General features: G+C 46.1%; 1 pseudogene; it reads left to right on the forward strand.

The window, feature by feature from the left end:
• The first annotated feature begins 240 nt into the window (after positions 1-240).
• LOC130028905 (uncharacterized protein C6orf62 homolog) lies at positions 241-3865 on the forward strand (annotated as a pseudogene).
• Positions 3866-6762: the final 2897 nt, after the last annotated feature.

Raw genomic sequence — 6762 nt, forward strand, 5'->3', positions numbered from 1 at the left:
CAGAGCATTAAAAAGTGCCAGGGGCAGAGAGAGATTGAGAGAGAGAGAGAGAGAGAGAGAGAGAGAGAGAGAGAGAGAGCTCTCCAGGGTGGATGCTCAGCTCAGCATGCAGCGACCCCAGACTTGATCTCCAGAACCTCATGTCTCCTTAGTGCCACCAGAAAGAGTCGGAGTTACAGCCCCTCTTCTTCTAAGTTCTTTTTTTCACCTTCTCCTCTTTCCTGTAAAACCCTTAGCAGCATGAGCACTGCTGCTCAGTTAACAAAATTCAGTTTACTCAGCTTTGCTACAGACTTTGATAAATCGCATAACCCCCTTCAGGTTTTTCTTGGTTTGATTTTTGCTTTGGGGCCACCCCCGGTGGTGCTCAGGGATTACTCCTGTCTCTGCACTCAGGAATCACTCCTGGCGGGGGCTCAGGGAACCATATGGGATGCTGGGGATTGAAGCCGATTGGCTGTGTGCAAGACAAGTGCCTTAGCCACTGTGTTCTTTCTCTTAGGCCCAAATTCAACTTTAACTTACCTAGAGTAAATGTTCTAATAGTGGGTCTCATTGCCCTGACCCTGAAAGAGCCTCCCATAAGGCACCGTTGGGAAGGACGAGTAAGGAGAGGCTGGTACACTCTCAGGGCTGGGACGAATGGAGACGTTACTGGGGCCCACTCGAGCAAATCAATGAACAACAGGATGACAGTGACAGAGTAGATATCTTAGAGTGTTCATGGAGAAGATGTATCTAGGATTAGAGATGTGGAGGGGGCAAGGCACTTGCCATACCTGCTTCTAATCTCACTTCGGTTTCTGGCACCACATGTGGTCCCATGAGTACCTCTAGAAGGAAGCCCTGAGCGAAGGAATAAGGAGTAGGCCCTGAGCAGCTTCGGGTATAGCCCAATTCTCCCCCATCACAAAATGTTTTTAAAGATGATGATCAAAACTCCTTGGCCAGCAGAGGGGAGAAAAAGTTATAAAAACATCCTTAGCCTAGTAAAACATTTCTCAGTCAGGGTCCGACCTCAGATGAAAATAACATAAATGGTAAGACCAAGGGGCCAACATATTGATGATGGGGGCTATACAAAATGGAAACGAGTCCATTGGAAAAACAACCCAGAATAACAATTTGATTAATTCAACAGTATTTATTACATATTCAACGAGTGGCTCGAGAGAGGTGAAGAGGTTTGCTTCGCACACAGTTTTGTCCTTAGCACAGCATATCTTCATCACCAGGAGTGACCCCTGAGTACAGAACCAGGAGGGACCGCTACCCCCTCCTCTCCATGTTAACGGAGTGTTGGGTTGTGTAGGTTCTGAGGTTGCTGTGGTGAACAGGCAGGTGCGATTCCTGCTCTTCCAGAGCTTACCTTCTGTGAGAAAGCTTATCATTAGCATGGAATCAAAATGATGAAGGAGATGCTGATGAATTCACACAGGAAATCAAGAGGCGATGCCCAGGAGGGCCCTGTGTCAGCCTGGGATGTCAGGGAAGGCCTACAGCCTGGAGAGTGAGAATGCACCAGCCATGCTGGCAGCTGGTTCACGGGCTTTGAAGGAGATGGGATTTACTCAGTGCCAGAGGCCAGCGGCCAGTACTTTCTTGTGTCTTTTCACCTCTCTTGGCGTGTGTCTTAGAACCCCGATGACTGAGAACAGACTCAGGCCTGCGGCTCTCTATTCTCAATGACCCTTTGAAGCCAACTTGCCAGTCATTTCAGTCACCTCCGGGAATTCAAACTAAACACCCTGACTCAAGATCCTTTATATTAGGTGGGCACCCCAGCCTGGATATAGCACCACAGCAAACCCATTGACTGGATCCACTTTGAAATTTATGGAGTCCTTATGCTGCTGAACAGTGGCATAGGAGTGCCCTGATCCTCCTTGCCCACGCTCACTTCACTCCAGACTGTCCCTTGTCCCTTCCCCAGCCCCCACCCACTTCCTCTGATGTAGTTCTTCCCACACTAGAAAGATGCTTGATTCAGCAAGTCCACATGACCTGTGGTGCACTGCATCCAAGTGTGTGCAGATGCCACAACAAAATGCGTGTAACCCCAGTGAATACCATAACCAACTGTGGGAGCACTGCAAATCCTGGTCATTACAACAGTGAAAAGGGAAGAGAAAGGGAAAATGAATGAACATTCACAGCATCAAGTAAGGCATAAGCACATCCATCCGCATAGTCCTAGACAGGGTCAGAACCAGCAATCTCATTGTTTTCCACCTTCACAGCTGTTCTTCTCACTGGCGTGGCTGCAGAGGAAGAATCTCACATGGAGTTGTCATCTGCCATCCCTTGGGACAGCAATAGCTTCCTCTGGAATGTGTCTTGTAGGACCTGCCCGCAGCTCTATTTCAGGTGGTCTAAGTACTTATGATTTTGTTTTTTTAGTCACATCTGGCAATGTTCAGGGCTTACTCCTGGCTACGCACTCAAGATTTACTCCTGGTACTGCTCATGAGACCATATGGGTTGCCCCAGGGATTGAACCTCATATTGTTCACGGACTAATCTAGCTCTGTGGTCTGGGATTACTCCCGGCAGTGCTGAGTGAACCATGCAGTGCAAGACTAAACCCAGACACAAAGCCTGCACTCCAGCTCTTCGTTCTATAGCCGTGTTTTGGGGGGCTTTCTTCATTTCTATTTTCGTCGGGGAAGCAGACTGGAAATGCTCAGAGGTTACTCCTGGCTCTGTAACTCAGGAACAACTCTGAGCAGTTCCTTGGGGACCAAATGCTCTATCCACTGCACTATCACTCTAGACCCAAGGAAGGTCTTATTCTCAGAAATATGCACATAGGGTTATCGTGGCTAGTTTTTTATTCCAGCAAAGATTTGGTCCTAAGTATATAATGCGCTGTGAACATTCATTCAATTGGTGGTGGGAAGCATGACTTCAAACTTTGGCTTTTGATTTGAGGTCACACCTATTAGTTCTCAGGAGCTACTTCAGGTTTGGTGTGAAAGGTTGTTGCTGGCAGTGTTCATGGGACCACAGGGTACTGAGCATCTAACCAGGGACTTCAGTTTTCAAATCCTGTTTTCAAACTCTGGCTTTTGAGAACTATTCCTAGTTTCTTATTGGAGGAGTGGCGGTATCTCTCTCTCTCTGTCTCTCTCTGTCTTTCTCTCTCACTGTCTCTTTCTGTTGGGGCCGGACTAGATGGTGAAGATGAGTCCGTGTAGAAGAAACAAGCTCTGTACAGACTACATGCTCAGCTTAGAAAGAAAAAGAAACTCTAGCTGACCAGTTTGACTTCAAGATGTATATTACCTTTGCATTCAAGGAGAAGAAGAAAAAATCAGCAGGTTTTGAAGTGTCTGAGGTCAAACCAGTCATGACGAATAATTATAAGAAAATATCCTAAAAGGTGTGCGGGATTCCAGCTATTCCTTGGAAAGTTCCATAGAGCTTTTAAAGGAGGATGTGGTCCAGCTTCCTGCTCCTCGATACCAGTCTGTGAGAAGGGATGTCATTGACTGTACTCAGGAGATGTATTTCATTCTGTGGCCTTAGAATGTTATTGAAAAAAATTGTCTGTCTACTGTTTTCTAGTTGGAAGGAATCTGATGAGCCTTTTCGTCTCATTCATGCCAAATTTGAGTTTCATCACTGTGACTATGAAAAACACTTTCTGCATGTACTGAGCCACAAGGACAAGACTGGAATTGTTGTCAACAATCCCAACCAGTCAGTGTTTCTCTTTATCGACCAACAGCATTTGCAGACTCCAAAAAATAAAGGTAATATCTTCAAGTTATGCAGCATCTGCCTCTACCTGCCAGAGGAACAGCTCACCCACTGGGAGGTTGGCACCGTAAAGAAACACCTGCATCCTTCCAAGCCAGAATAGAGTCTGGGCCAGCACAGTGGAGAAGATCAGAGTGCAGCAGGAGTTCTTGTCTTGTTTTCTTACCACTTTATTCTTTCAGAGATTAAAGAAAATGGACTCATGCACAGAACACTCTGCATTTTGAAACTTGTTCATCCTGATTTCTTTTTAAATCATTTGTATCTCAGAACTGAAAAAAATTAGCTGTCTTCTTCACAGACTGTGTGAAAGAAGACTTTGCATATTTGCTGCACTGTATCAGCATCTTGTTAAAAATGTCAAATGAAAGGACTATTGTACACCGAAATGCTTCAATGTATTTGAAAGCACAAGGTGATACTCTTTTTGACGGTCTTTCCATTTGAGCTGGTTTTTGCCTCTTTGACATGTCATCAGCATTTAGAGGGTAAGAAGTACATGTAGGAGAATAAATAATTTTTACAAATGCAATAGCTTTGCTATAATCACCATTGATCCAGAACACTGTCAGATTCAATCTAATGACCAGAAGTAGTTGTTCTAAAAAGAAAATACAACCACGGAAAAGAAATCTTAAATGAAAAAAGCATCTCATTGCAGGTATTCTAGCCTCATTTTACTGGGCCAGGTTTGTTTAAAAAAAAAAAAAACAGACGAGTCCATGTAGACTATCCCACTAACGGTCAGGAATACAGGGAACCATGAAAATGGGCGAGACAAGACGTGTGTGTCCAGATTGGTTTCAATGAGGCTCAACATCTCTTTCTTTAAGCTGCCTTAAGTAAAAAACCTAAATCTTAGTATAGCAGAAGAGTCAGTCTTTTCTCATAGACCAGATGACACCAGACCCACTTGACACCAGATGCTTGAGGTTGTAAATAACAGGCCAGAACATTTGGCTGTGTTTCTTTCCTGAGGGCTGAAACTAACTGGCTTGTGAACATAATCAAACAATGTATGTCATAATGCCCCCGCTTAGGGGGCGTGGCTAGGGGCCAGTTGGTGGGGGTGGGAGGGGGAAAGCGCTGTTGCTCTGGCCTTTAAAGGTCAGCGGGAAGGCGGGTGGGGCAGGCCTGGCTGGGACTGCGGGCTCACGCTCCCCACCTCCCAGGTCTCACGCTGAGGCGGGCTCCGTGTCCTGCGTGCCTGTGCGGACTGCGTCACGGGCGTTGACCGCCGACCGCTGGTGGTGGCTCCTTGGAGACTGCCCGGCTCCTGCACGCCACCTCCGAGGCCCTGGGCTGCGCCCGCCATGCCAAGCTGCTGCTAGGTGGCCTGTGCTTGGGGCCCAGCTGGATGCTGAGCGTGTGGGCGGGCGCTCAGAGCAGGTGAGGGGCGGGCATGGGGGTGGGGGTCCTTGCCAGCCCGTGGGGCCCAGCTGGACGCTGAGCGTGTGGGCAGGCGGTGTGGGCAGGCGCGCTGAGCAGGTGAGGATTTGAAAGGATCCTATGTATTTCCCAGTTTCCTTCTGGGAATCAGAGCAAAAAGCTGTTTGCTAGTTCTTAGAATTGGAATAATCTGCAGAACTCAACACCGCCAGTTAATAATAGTGCCTAGATAGTCTGTGTGCTTTTCTGGAGGCAGTGTTTCTGAGTTGCCTCCTCCGTAAGACCTGAGCAATGCTGGGTGTGCCCCTTCCCCCCCTCAAAAAAAAAACCCACAACAGCAGTAATAATAATCTGATGTCAATTGTAGTCAAGGATATTTTCATCAGGCTTTTATATACTCGAGTTTTATTCTAGTTAAGTTTCTGAAAGGCCCTGCTGTAGAAAGGCTTGGTAAAGCTTGCCTACTTGAGTCTACCACACGTTAAGGGTGTGCTTCTGTAGATCCCTTTTTAGGGTGATTCATTTGAGAAGCTTGACCCTCACCAGCAAACAGGTGTCTTAATTGGTAAAGGTCAGAAAAAGGCGTCTGGTAGGTTGCGTTATAACGGTAACATTATTCAGCAAATTTTTGTGGGTCTTTGGTCACCCTTAAGAATGTCTTCGGGTGGCCTGAAATTCAGTGTTTGTCTAAGGATGATGACTTTCCTCATCTGAAAAATGTCTGAGCTCTCAGAGGGTTTAACTTGACAAGGGAGATGTCCTCGGTTCCGATGACAGCCCAGAGAAGTTCTAGCCTGTGATTCGGTTAATTCAGCAGTGGAGGAGGACCGTGTTAGATGAGTTCACGGTATGGACCCATGTTCAAATGCTCTGAAAAACATCGCATTGCTGTCTCAATGACAGCTCCCTGTCAGAGACCTCCACAACAAGCACTTGAGTTGCCTGAAGTGCCTCACAGCGCTGGGATAGTCCTTTAGGAACAGGAGCAGAGAGCTTTCATCAGCAAGCTGTGTGAAAGTAAAACAGACTTCACAAATGGCAGTGATTGCTAAATGTCCCCACATGGCTGTGACCATGACTTCAGGGAGTTGTGGCAGGTGTTATACTGAGGCCTTACAATGATGTCCTTGCTATTTCCTGTATGGTGGGAGTTTCCCTTCCTCTAGGAGTGGAGATGTGCCTTTGATTTGTGGTGTCTCCTTCTGAGTTCAGTTTTGGAAAGAAAAAGAATGACTCTAAAAGAACATATTTTTGCACACACACACCCCAACACTATTTCTTTGACTCCCCAAGTTCTAAAAACAATTATTTGAAAGAACCTTTTCAAATGAGTAAAAGGTCTGCTTCCTTTTCCAGTTCAGAAGATAAAGTAACATTGTCTACGTTATAAAGCATGATGGGGAAACATGAATGTCAAAGGAAAAGTTGGTGACTCCTTTCTGGATGTTGTGGCTGAAGATCATTTAAAGATTGATGATTTGGGTGAGTCTGGACGATTCCTGAACTTTTATAAGTGAGCTATTGCAGTGGGTTCAAATTTTTTTCCAAGAATTTTAACTGACAACATGCTAAGCAAAGTATTAAAATTCAATATGTGCAAGTACATTTCCA

This window comes from Sorex fumeus, unplaced genomic scaffold, assembly GCF_029834395.1.
Source record: "Sorex fumeus unplaced genomic scaffold, SorFum_2.1 ptg000041l, whole genome shotgun sequence".
NCBI lineage: Eukaryota > Metazoa > Chordata > Mammalia > Eulipotyphla > Soricidae > Sorex > Sorex fumeus.